Source organism: Leptonychotes weddellii, chromosome 6 (assembly GCF_054177405.1).
Source record: "Leptonychotes weddellii isolate Sample4059 chromosome 6, ASM5417740v2, whole genome shotgun sequence".
NCBI lineage: Eukaryota > Metazoa > Chordata > Mammalia > Carnivora > Phocidae > Leptonychotes > Leptonychotes weddellii.
The window spans coordinates 47,705,974-47,724,612 of NC_138374.1; the positions used below are offsets into that span (position 1 = coordinate 47,705,974).

Consider the following 18,639-nt stretch of genomic DNA (forward strand, 5'->3'; position numbering starts at 1 on the left):
CAGACTCCCCACTGAGCAGGGAGCCCGCTGTAGGGCTCGATCCCAGGACCCCAGGATCATGAACTGAGCTGAAGGCAGACACTTAACTGAGCCACCGAGGCGACCCCTTCATATATATTTCTAAATGATATGCTTGAACTGCTAAACTGCTATTTTCTATTATACCTACCCCTGCCCTGCATCCATACACACACATTTTCTCTCCCAATATAGATATAATACAGTTTTGATTAAATCAGTTGTGGTAAGCAGAATAATACCCCTCCCCCCACCATGTCTCATTCTAATAAGCGGGACCTGTACATGGCAAAAGAGAATTAAGGTTGCATATGGAATTAAGGTTGCTAATCAGCTGATTTTAAAATAGGGAGATTACCCTGGCTTATGGAGATGGGTTCAATGTAATTAAAAGGATTGTTAAAAGTAGATGAGGGAGGCAGAAGAGATGCTATATGAGAAGGACTCAATCTCTGTTGCTGGTTTGAATATGGAGGAAAGAGAACATGAGCAGAGGCATGCAAGTATCTTGTAGATGCTAGAAAAGGTGAGGAAAAAGATTCTCCCCTAGTACCTCCAGAAGGCAGCACAACCTTAGCACCACTGTTATTTTAGCCCAGTGAAAGCATACTGGATTTCTAACCTACAGAAGTCTAGGATAAAAAGTTTGTGTTGTTTTTACCACAGTAATAGAAAACTAATACATCTGTATTCATTGTTTCCATTATGACTTTATAGATTTCACAGCTAAGCCATATAGTAATACATTTCCTTTCTTACATAAATACTGTTTTTCCTAGTGTTAGTAATTGCTTTTTGTTTAGTTTTTTTGGAAGTAATTTACCTAAAGTTATTTGTTACTATTTTCTTGGGTGAAGATGCAGAGCTAAGTGTCAGGTTTGAATGTCAGCTCAGTTTCTGTGTAAAAATAGGCAAGTTACTTATACCCACATTGTTTTTTAAGATTTTATTTATTTTTTAAGTAATTTCTACACCCAGCATGGGCTGGAGCTCACGACCCCAAGATCAAGAGTCACATGATCTATCGATTGAACCAGCCAAGTGCCCCAAACTCACATATTTTTTTAATTGAAATTTTTATTGAGATAATTGTAGATTGGCTTGCAGTTGCAAGGAATAATACAGAGAGATCTCTATATATTTTGCTCAGTTTCCCCAACGGTAACGTTTTGCAAAAGTACAGTATAATATTACAACCAGGGTATTGATACTGGTACATACCACTGATCTAATTCAGATTTCTGTAGCTTTACTTTTTTATTCATTGTGTGTGTGTGTGTATTTGTGTGTATCCTGTGTAATTTTTTTACATGTGTAGGTTCATGTATCCATCACTATAGTCAACATACTGAACAGCTTTAAAACCACAAGTATCCCTACTGTTGCTCCATAGACAACCCCAGCTGCATTCCTGGCAACCACTAATTTGTCTTCCCTTTCTAAAATTCTCTCACTTCAAAAATGTTATCTGAATGGAATCATACAATATGTAACCATTTGGGGTTGCCTTTTTTACTCTCAGCATAATTTCCTGGAGATTCACTCAAGTTGTTGCATGTATCAATATTTTGTGCTGAGTACTATTCCATGATATGGATATATGTACCATCATTTGTTTAAACATTCACCTGTTGAAGGACATCTGGGCTGATTCTAGTTTTGGGCTATTACAAATAAACCTGCTATGAAAACAACAACAACAAAAACACATAAAGCTGCTCCAAATATTTGTATAAAGCTTTATATGAATATACATTTTCATTTCTCTGGGATACATGTCCAGGAGTGTAATTGCTGGATTGTATGGTAGTTGCATGTTTAGTTTTTAAAGAAATTGCCAAATTATTTTCCAGACTGGCACTAAAAGTAAATTTTACATTCCCATCAGCAATGTATCAGTAAGCTGGTTTCTTTGCACCCTCACTAGCATTTGGTGGTGTCACTACTTCTTATTTTAGCCATTCTGATACATGTGCTGTGATACTGCATTGTGGTTTTGATTTGCATTTCCCTAATGGCTGATAATGTTGAACACCTTTTCATGTGCGTATTTGCCATTTGTATATCCTCTTTGTTGGAAAGTCTGTTCATATCTTGTGCCCATTTTCTAATTGGCTTGTTTGATATTTTACTGTTGAGTTTTGAGAGATCTTTATATAGCCTAGGTACTAGTCCTTTGTTGAATATGTGGTTTGCAAATACTTTCTTCTAGTCTGTAGCTTGTTTTTTTTCATCCTTTCACCTGGGCTTTTTAGAACAAAAGTTTCCCTTCTTGATTGCATGTCCTTTGTCATCTCTCAAAGGTAACCACTCATGAATTTGATATTTCTCTGACTAGTTTATACTCCTTAGCCTGTTAGTGTATTAGAAGCTTATCATGGCAGAAGTAAAAATACTGAGGAGGTCCTGTGGAAGGCTAAGGTGGGAAGAGATATTTCTTAGATTTTTTTTTTAAGTTGAAAGCCCAGTTCAGCACCCTGTCAGAGATGGTTGTACATAAAGGTGCACAGAAATATTTGTTGAATGACTACTTGGTACCCAGGTACTTCTGATCGAACATATTTAGTACCAGTATATTATTTTGAAATGATGTCTACATATCCTTTAGGATTGTTATGTCCTTTACCAATAAATAGACAGCTGTGGCAGAGTAAATGTTTTCTTAGAAGTAGTGAAACTGAGTAGCAAACTTGTTTCAGGACTTGGTTCTAACTGCATATAGTACATTTAGCTGCCTTTGTTAATTGAGACTTGTGCACAGAACAAACAGTAAGAGATGTTAGAAGCATTACGATTCCTGGTACAGGAAAATGAGTTGTAAATTCTGGAAAAAGGGGTGATTCTGGTAAGGTTTGACTCTGGGTAAGGACCTGTAGAAACAAACAGCTCAATGTTCGTAGAGTAGCGGTGAAGGACCTGACCCTGACCTCCACTGTAGCTGAAAATGTAATCTTCTCTAGTGAGGCTGTAATAGCAGCAGGAGCTGCTGCTGCCTGAACTTTGTGGTTGTGTGAAGTGGCTCGAGCAGAAAATGATTCCATGGCACCAGGCATGTGTAGGGAAGGACTTGTTCTAGCTCTGGCCAAGTGGTTGCACAGGTTGTGGATGTCATTTTATTGATTGATTGATTGATTGATTGTGGGTGTCACTTTAAACATACAAAGACCTGTTTGCTAGAGGAGGAGCAGCTTCCTGAGGATCAGGTACACATCTGAGGGGATGAGCTCATCCTAACCAGGCCTGCTCTAGACGCTGAGTGAAATGTTTTCCTAATTGCAAGTCCTGCAGCTGGGAGAAGCAGGAAATGGTTGAAGCTTCAGGCAGTTTGTGAGTAGCAAAAAAATAGAAGCAATTTTGGGACTCTTTTGAAACACGTGGCTGTGAATATCAGGTTGAAGGTGACACATGGACACTCAGTCTCTAAGTTGAGGATTGCAGTAAAGTGGTGGGTCGAGGAAAGCTTTGGTGGTTCTAACTTTAATGATTCTTTTTGAGGTGGCTTAATAATTTGTTTTTCATACTGTCTTGTTTGATTTTGCTGCTTTAGGAAATAAGAGTTCTGAGGTCTCCTTTTTAATTTCCAGGGATGAAAATTTTTTCTTTATGGCTTTTTTGAGCTTCAGTTGATGGGACTTATCCTACCTTTGAAGTCCATGGTGCTGGCTTTCAGAGCCCTATGCATGATTCTCTTCTATTTTGTTTTAATTTACCTAAACTATTTACTTTAAGTAAGGCTCTTTAAAATGAAATTGGTTTAGGGGCGTCTGGGTGGCTCAGTGGGTTGTGCATCTGACTCCTGGTTTCGGCTTGGGTCATGGTCTCGGGGTTGTGGGATTGAGCCTGGTGTAGGGCGCCCTGCTCAGCAGGGAGTCTGCTTGAGATTCTCTCTCTCCCTCTCCCTCTGTCCCTTTTCCCGTCCGCACCCCCTCATATGCATGTGCACTCTCTAAATAAATAAATAAATAAATAAATAAAATCTTTAAAAAGTGAAATTGGTTTAAAAAAAGAAATATCCATCATTATTTTTTATTAGACTTTTTATTTTGAGATAATTCTAGATTCATGTAGAGTTAGGAGAGATCTGATACACTCTACCCAGTTTCCCTGAACGGTAACACCTGGCAAAACTATAGTACAATATCACAACCAGGATATTGACATTGATACAGTTAAGGTACAAAATATTTTCATCACCACAGTATCCATCATGTTGCCCTTTTATAGCTACACCCACTTCCTTTGCACACCCCTTCTTTAACCCTCTCAACCACTAATCAAAAAATCAGTTTTTAAGCAAGAGAATTTTAAAACATTTTATTTATTGAGAGAGAGAGCAAGCACGCACAAGCAGGGGAAGGGGCAGAGAGAGAGGGTGAAGCAGGCTCCCAGCTGAGCAGGGAGCTTGATTTGGGGCTCCATCCCAGGATCTTGGGATCATGACCTGAGCCAAAGGCAGCCGCTTAACCGACTGAGCCACCCAGGTGCCCCTTAAGCAAGAAATTTTATGTGCAATCTTAACTAGTTTTGTATTAGAAATCCACATAGCCTTAATGAAAAGAGCCCTGGACTGGGATAGAAGATTTTGGTTCACTGTAGCTCTGTGACCTTGGGCAAATAATTTTAATTTCTCTGTGCTTCACTTTTCTTATGCATAAAATGGGATAATGGTATATTAATTTCTATCTAACCTATTTATAAGATTTTGAGAAATTACAAAGTTTGTAGGCCCAAACTGAAATTAAATTTAACAGAGGTAATCCCTATGTTTAAACTCAAATGTAAAAGAACAGGATAAAGAAGAGCTGGGTGTAGTATAGTGTGAAAAATATCTGGAAATTTTGGTTAATCGCAAATGTAGCATGAACTGGTTATGCAGTGTGCTGCTAAAAACACCTTCGGCTATATTATTGGAAGTTTATCAGGTCACAAAAGTATTGATTCCAATATATTTTTGTACTAGGTTGGAAACACATTTTGCATGTTTGTTTAAATGGATACTGACAAAGTTGAGAACATTCCAAGGAAGGCAGGCAGAACTGTAAATGATCTGAAAGCCATTTATATAGGAAACTTTTGGGACTTGTAGAAGGTAGTGTTGGTAAGTTTTAAAACTGCAAATATAATGAAACACCCATAATCCCACCATCCAGAATTAACTGCTCTTAGCTGTTCTTTTAGAAAGAAAAAAAATTGAGATAAAGTCAAAGCCCCTTTCTTCCTCCTTCCTACAAGGAACTCTGTCTTATTTTTATCAAGGTAGTACATGTCCATAGTTTCAAAAATTCGAATAGTATTATATGCTTAGAAGGGAAAAATAGCAGTTATTCCACCCCTAGAGGAAACCATAGTCATATATCTTAAATATTTTTTCTCTTTTTTTTTAAGATTTTATTTATTTATTTGAGAGAAAGAGAGAGATTGCACACAAGTAGGAGGCAGAGGGAGGGAGAGAAGGAGAAGCAGACTCCCCACTGAGCAGGGAGCACGACGATGGGCTGGATCCCAGGACCTTGAGATCATGACCTGAGCTGAAGGCAGACACTTAACCAACTGAGCCCCCCAGGCTCCCAGATCTTAAATATTTCTAATAGCATAGCCATAACACTTGCTTTTAAAAAATATTAAACCTATATACAGTGCCATAGAAGATGAGCCTTTGGTTCTTTTAAATGCATATATGTCTTTTCCCTTATATTCTCAATATGGTTATATAATTTGGGGGCTAAATAATTATTTTTTATTTTACACAAATATTGAACCTGAGCTATATAATATACCATGATTATAATTATTTTCTTATATAACTTTAAATTTTCTGTAGGCATAATTAATTGCCTTGCTTTTTTTATTTGCTCAGTTTTTAAAGTTCAGATTACTAAATCATTCCCAGATTCTCAGCCAGGACCATAAAACTCTGCCCTGTTCATTCAAATCCAGTAGATAATTTATCAATTTTTTTAACCCTTAGAGATCTACTTTGTATATTCTGTATATTCTTCTATATTCTGCTCTAGCATAGGTTGGTTGGTAGGTAGGCCTGCTCTACAGATCTCACCCTGGGATTTCCTTTCACTGTCATCCTGGGAATTCTGTTTCCTGAATTACATGTCATTTTCTTTCTTGGTTCTCCAGAAGCTCTCTGAGAGTTAACATTTATAGGAATTAAATTTTTTGAAATCTTGCATGTATGAAAATGTTTTTATTCTACCCTCGATATTAAATAATACTCTATTTAGGAATAGAATTTTTTGTTAGAAATCATTTTCTCATTATTTTAAAGGTATTGCTATTTTCTTCCCGTGTTGCCTATGAAAAGTTTAATATTCTTTTTATTTTATTTTTACAAAAACAAATGGTAGTTTTCTAAGAAATAAATAAAAATATGTAATTTCTAGTAAAACAGACCTGGGCATTTGTAATGCATACATTTACTTCAGAATTCTACAGAAAATGTAGTGTTTTTATATGCACTAATTCTTTTTTTTTTTAATATTCAATTATTTGAGAGAGAGAGAGCATATAGAGGGAGAGGGAGAAGCAGACTCCCTGCTGAGCAGGGAGCCTGATGCGGAGCTCCATCCCAGGACCCTGAGATCATGATCTGAGCCAAAGGCAGACGCTTAACCAACTGAGCCACCCAAGCACCCCTGTATGCACTAATTCTTATGAAAGAATTGGGATCTTACCACTGAAGTGCTCCATCATTCTCTCTCTTTTTTAAAGTAGGCTCCATGCCCAGTATGTGGGGCTGGAACTCATGATTCTGAGATCAAGACTGGAGCTGAGATCAAGAGTCGGATACTTAACCAACTGAGCCACCCAGGCACCCTGCTCCATCATTCTTTTTTTACACTTTTCTTTGGTTAAATATACATAACATAAATCTTACCATTTTAACCATTTTTAAGTGTATAGTTCTGTGGCATTAAGTACATTTACATTGTTGTGCAACCTGATGCCATTCTGATTTCATTCCTTTGTATGATACCATTTTTTTTCTTCTCTCTAGATACTTACAGAATTTTCCCTTTATTCCCAGTGTTCTCCAGTTTAGAATTATTTGTGCTGTCGTGTGGATTTTTAAATTCATTATGCTAGGGGCTTTGTGATTCCTTTAAAATTGAAAACTTATGATCTTAAAGTCTGGGCTATTTTTTGTATTTTTTCTTTGATACTTTCCTATTCTCTTTTTCTGGAAAGCCTGAATTGATTCTCTGTTTTTTAATCTATTATCTTTCCGGGGCTCCTGGGTGGCTCAGTCGTTGGGCGTCTGCCTTTGGCCCGGGGCATGGTCCCAGGGTCCTGGGATCGAGTCCTGCATCGGGCTCCCTGCTCGGCGGGAAGCCTGCTTCTCCCTCTCCCACTCCCCCTGCTTGTGTTCCCTCTCTCACTGTGTCTCTCTCTGTCAAATGAATAAATAAAATCTTAAAAAAAATCTATTATCTTTTCTATTTCTCTGTCTTTATATTTTACTTTTTGGGAGATTTCCTTAAATTTGTCTTTCAAACCTTTCATTGAACTTTGTATTATTTCTCGGTTTAGAGATGCAAAATCTTACCTCTGAGAATTACATTTTAGATTTTTAGGTTTTCTTATATTCCCTGGATTGTCTGTCTCCTTCAAGCTCCCCTCCCCTATCCCCATTTGAATACCATCAGCTGTATGTATTTATAGGTATTTTTTTGGGCTGGTCAATTGTCCCAGATGGAAGTCCTCCAGTTTCTTGCTGGGGGAACTTGGAGTCTGACTACAAGTGGTTTGGTGCTGAGGAGAAGAGGGACTGGGGATCTCCCCATTTAGTATATAGACTTTTACTTAATTTCCTAGTGCTTTTTTAAGATTGAACTTTATATTGAATTAAAAATTTCCCTGGTTTTAATAAGGCATCTCACCCAGGTTAGCTGTGCCTGGTGTGTTCCCACTATCACACCCTCTCTGGCTCATCCCTCAGAAAGTAAGCCTAAAGTCTTCAGATATAAAGAAGGGGCATTTGCCTGGCTGTATTGGGTTGAAAGAGAGAATTTGAAGCATTTAACTGCTTCTTAAACACATTTTTAAATTGCTTTTCCATTTTTAAGTTCCACCCCAGATTCCCTCCTGCAAAGGGTTCCAATTCCTGAGCCTTTCTTGGGTTCTGTAGTAGGAGTATGTATGCTTTTGTTTGCCAACATTTACCCTCTGGTTCTTTCTCTGGTATGTTAATCAATTACCACACATTTATCTGCTTTCCAGCTTCTAAAATTTTGTGTAAATTCTACCCCTGCAGTCATTTATGTTCTCAGTTTCTTTGTCCTTGTGGATTTTTACCTTTTGTATTCCTTTACTCTTATTTTTAGTGGAGAATTAAATTAGGAGGGTCTAGAGGTAAATTATTTAATTAACATATTTAAATAGAAATACAATCCATTTCTTATAATTTTGTATATGTATAAAATATATCCACAACTAATATATAGTAGTGCTTTATGTATTTTAGAAATTTTACATAAATGGGGGTCCCTGGCTCGCTCAGTCAATAGAGCATACAGCATGTGACTCTTGATCTCGATTTGAGCCCCATGTTGGGTGTTGTAGAGATTACTTAAAAATAAAATATTTAAAAATAAAAAATAAATAAATAAAAATTTTACATAAATGGGGGTGCCTGGCTGGCTCAGTCAGTAGGGCACGCAACTCTTGATCTTGGGGTTGTGAGTTTAAGTCCCATGTTTGGAGTAGAGATTACTTAAAAATAATAAAAACTTAAAAAGAATTTTTACATAAGTGGAATATTTTAGGGGTAATTCTGCAGTTTTTTTTCTCAGCATTATATTGAGATCGAATGTTTAAATAGATCTAGTTCATCCATTTTTGAATGCTGCATAGCAATAAATCTTAAGATTATAGTACATTGTATTTATTAGTTTCCTTTTGATGAGCATTTAAGTTGTTTTTGTTTTTTTTCTCTAATAAAGATACATGTATGAGAATTTTTCTAAGGTATGATGGAAGTGAAATTGCTAGGTGTATTACTTATCTATTGCCGTGTAACAAATTATCCAAAATTTAGTGACTTAAAGCAACAAATATTTGTTATCTAAGTTTCTGTGGGTCAGGAATCAAGGTGTGTGCTACCCTATGACCCAGCAATTGCACTACTAGGTATTTACCCCAAAGATACAAATGTAATGATCCAAAGGGTACTGCACCCAATGTTTATAGCAGCAATGTCCACAATAGACAAACTATGGAAAGAGCCCAGATGTCCATTAACAGATGAATGGATAAAGAAGATGTGGTATATATATACAATGGAATACTACTCAGCCTTCAAAAAATGAAATCTTGCCGTTTGCAATGATGTGGATGGAACTAGAGGGTATTATGCTAAGCGAAATAAGTCAATCAGAGAAAGACAATTATCATATGATCTTATATGTGGAATTTAAGAAACAAAACAGCGGCGCCTGGATGGCTTAGCTGGTTAAGCGTCTGCCTTTGGCTCAGGTCATGATCCCAGAGTCCCAGGATCCAGCCCCACATCCCAGTGGGGAGTCTGCTTCTCCCTTTGCCCCCACCCTGCTCTTGCTCTTTCTCGCTCTCTCTCAAATAAATAAGTAAAATCTTTGAAAAAAGATAAGAAACCAAACAGAGGATCTTAGGGGAATGGATGGAAAAATGAAACAAGACGAAATCAGAGAGGGAGACAGACTATAAGAGACTCTTAATTGTAGGAAACAAACTGAGGATTGCTGGAGGGGAAGGAGATGGGGTAGCTGGGTGATGGACATTAAGGAGGGCACGTGATGTAATGAGCACTGGGTGTTACATGCAACTGATGAATCACTGACCTCTACCTCTGAAACTAATAATACACTATATGTTAATTAATTGAAAAAAAAGTTCACTTATTTGAATGTGAAAAAAAAAATAAAGTTCTTAAGTTTTGATTACAAAAAAAAAAGGAATCAAAGTGTGTCTCTCACAGGTGCAGTCAGGTTGTTAACTAGAGTTTTGGTTTCCTCTGAAGATTCAGCTGGGGGAGGATCTGCTTCCAAGTCCTCTTGTGTGGTTATTGGCAGGTTTCAGTTCCTCATGGGTTGATTGAGGGCCTTAGTTCTTTGCTAGCTTGTTGGCTGGAGGCCTTTTTCAGTTCCTTGCCTTGTGGGACTCAACACAGAGCAGTTTAAAACACCACAATTGGCTTCCATGACAGCGAAGAAGACGGAAGCCAGAGTCTGTAACTTAATTTTGGAAATGACATCCCATCACCTTTGCCGTATTGTGTTTATTAGAAGTAAATCACCAGGTCCAGCCTGTATTCAAAGAGTGGGGATTACACAAGGGCATGAATAAAGTTGTGTACCACACTGAGTCATAGTCATACTAGAATTTTTAGCCTGAAAGAGGTGATCAAGGGAACATATGAGTTTTGTCTTATATTTGGAAGGCTTATATAAAGAGGAGACAGTAGATCTGCTTGCTTTTGGATCAGAGATTGAACTAAGAATGGTGTGTGTAAATTAAAATCTGTTGCCTTGGGTGCCTGAGGCTCAGTTGGTTGAACATCTGACTCAGTTTCAGCTCAGGTCATGATCTCATGGGTTGTGAGATTGAGCCCTGTGTGGGGCTCCCCAGTCAGCAGGAAGTCTTGAAGATTCTTTCCCTCTGCTCCTCCCCCTACTTGTGCGCATGTGTGTGCTCACTCAAATAAATAAATAAATAAATCTTTAAAAAAAAATTTGCTGCCTTGTGGGATAATGTACTCTCTGTTCTTGAACGTATTCTGGCAGAGGCTGAGTGACCCCTTATAAAAAAGATTATAAAAAGGGTTCTTGCATTAGGTGAGAAACCTAAATATATGCTCTGTAAAGATTCTTTCTACTATAAGATTCTATAATTATAAATGAATGAGTTTTAAACTGTTAGTATTTGAATTGTCTGTTGGTTACTGATCAGGGAGAAGTGTATAAATATACATGTGTATTTGCACATAGGAGGTTTGATTTAGAAGACCCAGGCTTAAGAAGTTAAGAGGAGAGCTATAAATTTATACTTTTAAAGATTTTTTATTTATTTATTCATGAGAGTCAGAGAGAGAGAGTGAGGCAGAGGCAGAGGGAGAAACAGGCTCCCCACTGATCAGGGAGCCTGATGCGGGACTCGATCCCAGGACCCCCGGATCATGACCTGAGCTGAAGGCAGACGCTTAACCATCTGAGCCACCCAGGCGCCCTAAATTTACACTTTCAATTACTGAAAAAAATCAGTGTTCATATCCTATTTTTATTTTATATTTCTTTGGCTACCCTAGAATGTTTACTAATATAATTCTTATTTTAAAATGTTAGAAGTGACTCAACTTTTTTCTTCCAGCAAAAAACAAATAAGAATAAGAAGTAAATGCCCTATAATATTCCTGCCCAAAGATTATATTAACTATATTAATATCATGGTATAATGACATATAATCTCTCTGACCTTTTAATTTAATACACACACACACGTTATTGGTGGTAGTATGTTCTGTAACATCATTGTGAACACTGAATTAATGAATACTGAATTACTGCTCTTAGAGGAAATACAGGATTAGGTTCCTGTGTGCCTCTGGTTACATTTTCATTAACTGATTAATACCTAAACTCATTTTATATGTGTTGTTTAAAGACACCTTATTTATTTATTTTTATTTTTTTGAAGAGTCTTTTTTTTTTAATTAATTAATTTATTTATTTTTGAGAGAGAGAGAGCACAAGAGTACCCATGGTGGAGGGAGGGGCAGAGGGAGAAGCAGGCTTCTCACTGAGAAGGGAGCCCGATGTGGGACTCGATCCCAGGACCCTGGGATCATGACCTGAGCCGAAGGCAGACGCTTAACCGACTGAGCCACCCAGGTGCCCTAAAGACACCTTATTTAATATATATATAATTAATTCATTTACATTGAACTCACAACAAACAGTCCTGTAATTTATGCTTGAACGAATGTATATAACATGTATTTTCTTCAGAAGGCACATCACAGCCTTCTTGCACTTAGAAATACTGGATAGCACTTTAGCTTTATACTTGGGGCTCATTTTAAACAGTGAAATCACCAACCAAGAGCACAAAAATATGAAAAACGTGAACCATACCACAAAAAGAAACCTTTTTATAGTATGAAAGCTGAAACAAGAAGGCCAAGCATTGCCTAGTTTGACCTTAGTTGGGAATGTGCATGTCAGGCAACTCAAAATTTTTACCAATCTGTACATTCACATGTCCATGATTGACCAAAGAAGTGCTGCAAATATTGATTTTTTGAGTTACAAATATATTTTGATGAGTAGGCAAATTTGCACATATGGAATCCATGAATAATGAGGATTGACCCTGTGTGTGTGTGTATGTATGTGTGTGTACATAGTGGCTTTTGTTTTCCATTTTGTTTAATTTTATAAGAACGAAATAATTTTGAAAGTACTGTTATAATTTGCTCCTTTCACCTAACATCCTAATCATTCATTCAACAAGAATTTATGTCTTGCCCACTGTATATAGACTCTGGAGATTCTATAGCAAACAAAATTGACAAAGTGTCTGCCTTAGGGAGCTTACATTCTAATAGAGAAGGTAGATAGTAAGATCTGGTAGTGTTAAGTACAACAACAACAAAATAAAGCAAGGTAAGGAGATAGGGTGGCAAGTGGTCATTTTAGTTTAAAAAAAATTATTTTTTCATTGAAGTATAGTCGAAACAGGCAGTAATTTTAGATGAAGGGAAGTCCCTTTGAGGAGGGTAACATTTAATAGAGACCTGAAGGAAATGAAGGTTCAGACTATACACAGAGCTAGGGAATAGACATTCAGTGGAGAGAGATTAGCAAGTGAAGAAGACTTGAGATGGGAAGTTGCTTGGAATCTTTGAAAAATGGAGGGCAAAGAGCAGTAAAGATGAAATTATTAAGAGAAGTTGAAGCTGGATCATAAGATAAGGAATCTAGATTTTATTCAGAATGTATTGGGAAGACATTGGAGTGTTTTATATACATAATGACATGAGTTTATTAAAAGAAGATCACCAACAATAATCTTATTAAAGATTATTCTGGTTGCTGTGTGGAGTGGCTGACTGTAATGGAAGCAAGGAGACCGAATAGAAGGCTATTGTAGTATTATTCTAGGCAGTAGAGAGGGTGGCTTTGTCTAGGATGGAGTGGAGGTGGTGAGAGGGGATATGTTTTGATAGTAGCACTTGTAAGATTTGCTGATGGATTGGTGAGCTCTTAGGGAAAGAAGGAAGTCAAGCATGGCTCCAACTTTGGCCAGAACAAGTGAGTGAATGGTAGTACTATTTACTAAGATAGGGAAGAGTGTGGAGGAGCTGACTGGGGTGTATTTGGTGAGAGTTAAGTTTTTTTCTTTTGGACATGTTAGGTTTGAGACAACCAAGACAACCAAGTGGTAATGTTCAGTAGGAAGTTTAATGTACAAGTCTGGACCTCAGGGGAAGAGAATGGATCTGGAGTTAAAGGGTATGATGTTTATGTGTTCATGTCAGTAAATATTCATCTACAACATAATTTTTTCATGACTGAGTCATGCTCCTGTCAGCAAGCTCTTTTGTTCAACTATAGACCCCAACAGTTAAAACCAGAAATAGATAAGCCCACTTAATTCATGTCCTAACTAAAACCCATTGTGTTTATTTCTTATGGCACTTTCTTAATGCATTGACAGAGATGTTTGCAATGACCAGAACATTCCAACCACCAGACCAGAAAAGCCCTGATAGCAACAGAATGCCTAGAAGACCACACACCCCACCACATCCCCTTCCCTGCCCATGATCACCACTGAACACATACTGACCCCCACCCATAATCACGTGCTCTCTGCCTGCTCTCTCGTGCTGCCTCCCTGAACCTCTCCCTGTAAAAGATAGATCTAGGTATCTATCTTGTTGGCAGAGAAGTCGGTTGGTAAGGCTTGAGGCTGCCACCTCCCCCAGCTGCCAGCACTTGAAGTAAATCTCTCCCTTTCTCTTTTCCAAACCCTCATCTCTTGAGTTACTGACTTCTCTTGGGATGAGTTTTTCCAAGTTTGTTCGGCAACAGTATTGGGAAACCCATCCAGGAGCTGTGCTTTCAATTTGTTCAACCTGCTTGGGATTCCTCAGGATGGAACATTTGGCTACAGCAGCACTCTAGGGCTCACTTGTTTATTCCCTGAGTTAGTGGCTATGATAGATCATTCTGTAACATTCCATTGTATTTATATGTGCTGTATTTTGTGATGAATAATTTTGTAAATCCATATTTTAAACTAATTCCTGTAGGGTATTTGCAATGTAGTTTTGACATTAATGAGAATTAGCTCAATTTGCACAAATTAAAGGCATTGTCCCTCACAAGACTTTCTGCATTTGAGATGCCAACCACAAGTTCAGGAGTCTCTAGGCCGTCTGTATTTCTGACCAAATTCAGGAGTTCTGAGCCCCTCGGGTTTGATAATTCACTAGAACAACTCATAGAACTCAGGAAAGTGCTATAATTATGATTACAGTTTCATTATAGCAAAAGTTTACAAATTTGAACCAGCAAAAGGGAGAGATGTATAGAGCAAGGTCTGGGAGGTTCCTAAAAGCAAAGCTTCTGTGTCCTCAGGATGTGTCACCCTCCCAGCATATCAATGTGTATTATCAACCAGAGAAGATCACCAACTCTGTGTTCAGAGTTTTTACTAGGGTTTCATTATGTAGACAGGGGTGATTGAATCATTGGCCATATGATTGAACTCTGTCTTCAGCCTCTTTTTATATTCCCCAGAGGTCAGGCTAATATCATGTGGCTCAGTGCACCAATCCTTTAATCACATGGTTGGTCTTTCTAGCATGGGCAGCCCCCATTTTGAAACTAGGGGCCCAGTGTCATTCACTTGGTTAGCATAAACCCAGTGTGGCTGGAAGAGCCCACCTTGAATAGCACAGAGGAAATTCCAAAGGTCTAGAGGCTTACTCCCAGGAACCAGGCACAAAGACCAAATTCTTTATTATACAATAGTGTTAAAACCCAATTCAATTATTACTTCCTCTGGAAAGTCTTTATAGACTTTCCAAGGGCCTTTGTTCATATCTCTGTTACAGTTTTTCTTTTTCCCCTCATTAGTGAACACTTTGAAGGTCCCCTGATTTTAGTCATCTTTGTATCTCTAATATTAGCACTATATCTGGCTTATAGTAGTAAGTAGGCTCAGTAAGTATTTAATGAATTAAAATATTTAAGATATAGTTCATGAGATGAGAAGTCAGTATAGAATTCTCTTATTAGGATTTTAAAGATCAAATAGAATCAATAGCTCACTTCATTCCTTCTTATTCCATTCATCACCATTTGCTCTACTTTAATATTTTTATACCTTTTTTATGTGAACATCAAATTTGCAAAAGAAAAAGAGATTTTGCTTTTTATAATAATGTATCAACAGTATTTAAAGAGCAATATTTTCTAATGCATTTAAAATATACCAAATTTCTACTTATACAATTTATAGGGACTACATTATCATACAATGTAAGTATTATCATGCTGAATCTCAGAGAATCTTTGTTTCCTTCTTCTGATCTTAAGGATGAATAAGTTCTAATGTCCTCTAGTTTGTCTTGTCTGTGCATAGGTACAGAGTACTTAATAAAAATGTAATATTCCCGGGCGCCTGGGTGGCTCAGTTGGTTAAGCGACTGCCTTCGGCTCAGGTCATGATCCTGGAGTCCCGGGATCGAGTCCTACATCAGGCTCCCTGCTCAGCTGGGAGTCTTCTTCTCCCTCTGACCCTCCTCCCTCTCATGCTCTCTGTCTCTCATCCTCTCTCTCGCAATTAAATAAAAAAATCTTAAAAAAAAAAAAAAAGTTATATTCCCTAAACCAGTCTGTATTAAGATTTAATATCTATATCTATCTATCTTTCTATCGATCCATCTATGTATTATCCAAAATGTGTTTATTGGGACAGTTTCCCACTCATCTTGATTCAGGGTGCTTTTAATTCTTTTTTTAAAATGTATTTTAATATATTTATTGTTTTCTTTTTTTTAAAGATTATTTATTTATTTATTTGAAAAGAGAGAGGGAACACAAGCAGGGGGAGTGGGAGACCTGCTGAGCAGGGAACCTGATGCGGGGCTCAATCCCAGGACCCTGGGATCATGACCTGAGCCGAAGGCAGACGCTTAACGACTGAGCCACCCAGGCGCCCCTATTTATTGTTTGTTTTAAATAATGAAAATTTAAAATAGTGATACCCACAAAGCCAGTATCATTGTTTAAAATGTTTAGTATAACCAGAACCTTGCTGAGAAATGTAAGATTATAAAATTCACAGAGTTTTTAATTCATTCATCAAATATTAATTAAACATCTAAAATATTCTAGGTACAACACTAAGCCCTGGGGACTCAAAGATTAATACAGCATGATACCTAACCTTAAGAAGCTTACAGCTTTGGGTGCCTGGGTGGCTCAGTCACTTACAGCTTTTGGGGCAAGACACAACATTCATCAGATCACTGAACAATGTATGGAGGTTAAGTTAGAGATTAATGCAATGCTGTGGGGTGCTTACCAGGAGTGAGTCTAGGTTGGAGGCCTTCCTGGAGTGAAGTGGTGTCATGTGAAGGTGAGCGTACATGCTTTGCAAACTGTAAATATTATGCAAATAGAAGCAAGTATTATTGATACACATTCTTACCAAAGAGCTCCGCCTGTAGGAAAAGACAGTTAAATAGTCTGAAGTGAAAAAGGATTACTCATTTTTGCTAAGACTCATACTGCCCTTCCCTTGAATGGAGCTGCTGGGATACTACCTAGTGACTTGTGTTAAGGGAATGTCCAGAAAAAACAAACAGAAAAAAATTACTGGTGCATTTTGCATAGAATTTAACTTTTAAATCATGTGGCCCAGTGCTATACATTGTAGATATTAAATAATGTATATTCAGTGACAGTCACAAACTTAGTCATTGCTTCCAAATAGTATTAAGACCTTAATTCCATCAGGGTGCTTTTAGTTTTGCTTCCATCTGAAGGAGCATCCTTCTGTAAGCCTTGCTTTTCCTCCTATACACTGGCAAAGGACAGTGGAGAAGCCAACACACAAAACTACTGTTTGTGCATGGCTAAAGATGGTGGTGATTTTGTAGCATCCTGGACACTTCACATCCATGAAGTAGGAGTTGGGGCTCTGCATCAGGCACTTCTGTGCTTACTCTTTTCCTCCTCTGGGGATGGGTGGAGGAGGTCCTCTCAGGGGGAGGTTGTCACCACTGGAAAGCAAAAAAAAAAAAAAACTTAACGTTTTTATAATTTTTATCTATGCTAGTTCTTATGAGACAGCATTTCACCGGGATATATCCTTTTTGGAGTAGTAAAGACACTAGAAATTATTTGCATGAGATTTATTTTTTCTCTGTTACACAAATTTTTTTTTTTTTTTAAAGATTTTATTTATTTTTTTGTCAGAGAGAGAGAGCACAAGCAGGGGGAGTAGCAGGCAGAGCAGGTAGAGGGAGAAGCAGACTCTCCGCCAAGCAAGGAGCCCAATGTGGGACTCGATCCCAGGACCCTGGGATCATGACCTGAGCCAAAGGCAGACGCTTAACCAACTGAGCCACCCAGGCATCCCAAATTTTCTTTCTTTTTTTTTTTTTTTTTAATATTTATTTATTTATTTATTTGAGAGAGAGACAGCGAGCACATGTGGGGTGAGGGGCAGAGGGAGAAGCAGACTCCCTGCTGAGCAGGGAGCCTGATGTGCGGCTTGATCCCAGGACCCTGAGATTATGACCTGAGCCAAATGCAGATGCTTAACCGTTAGAGCCACCCAGGCACCCCTGTTACATAATTTTTCATTTGCATGAGATTTTTAAAAATGCACTACTGATTTTTATTAAGTTTCTATCTTTTTTTCATAAGCTTTAAAACACGTTTTGTTTTTTAAAACAGTTTTAGATTACCAAAAAATTGAGATGATAGTACAGAGTTCTATATATACTTCCTCATCCAGTTTTCATTATTATTAACATATTAGAGTAGATTTATTTCAGTTAATGAATCAATGTTGATACGTTATTATTAACCACTTCAAATTTTTATCTAATGTCTTTTCTTTGTCCAGGTTCCCATCCAGGACACCACATTAATTAATTAATTAATTAATTAATTTTTTTTTTTTAAGATTTTATTTATTTGACAGAGAGAGATACAGCGAGAGAGGGAACACAAGCAGGGGGAGTGGGAGAGGGAGAAGCAGGCTTCCCGCGGAGCAGGGAGCCTGATGCGGGGCTCGATCCCAGGACCCCGAGATCATGACCTGAGCCGAAGGCAGACGCTTAACGACTGAGCCACCCAGGTGCCCCGACACCACATTAATTTAGTAGTCATGTCTACTTAGGCTCTTCTTGGCTGTCACAGACTTTCCTTGTTTTTCATGACCGTGATAGTTTTGAGGAGTACTAGTCAAGTATTTTTAGGATGCTTCTCATTTGGAATTTGTCTGATGTTGTTCTCATAATTAGACTGGGGTTGTGGTTTTTGGATGTGTTAACCTTAAAATAAAACAGTCTTACCGGCAAACAGTTTATTTTACCAGCAAAAATAGGTT

The 18,639-nt window shown here is 37.8% G+C and overlaps 1 protein-coding gene and 1 pseudogene across 3 annotated transcripts in view; one reads left to right on the forward strand and one right to left on the reverse strand.

The window, feature by feature from the left end:
* USP54 (ubiquitin specific peptidase 54) overlaps positions 1–18,639 on the forward strand; it is a 125,037-nt gene that overhangs the window by 14,562 nt on the left and 91,836 nt on the right. The gene's annotated exons all lie outside the window — the stretch shown is intronic.
* On the reverse strand, positions 17,042–17,231 carry LOC115940189 (small ribosomal subunit protein eS27-like pseudogene; annotated as a pseudogene).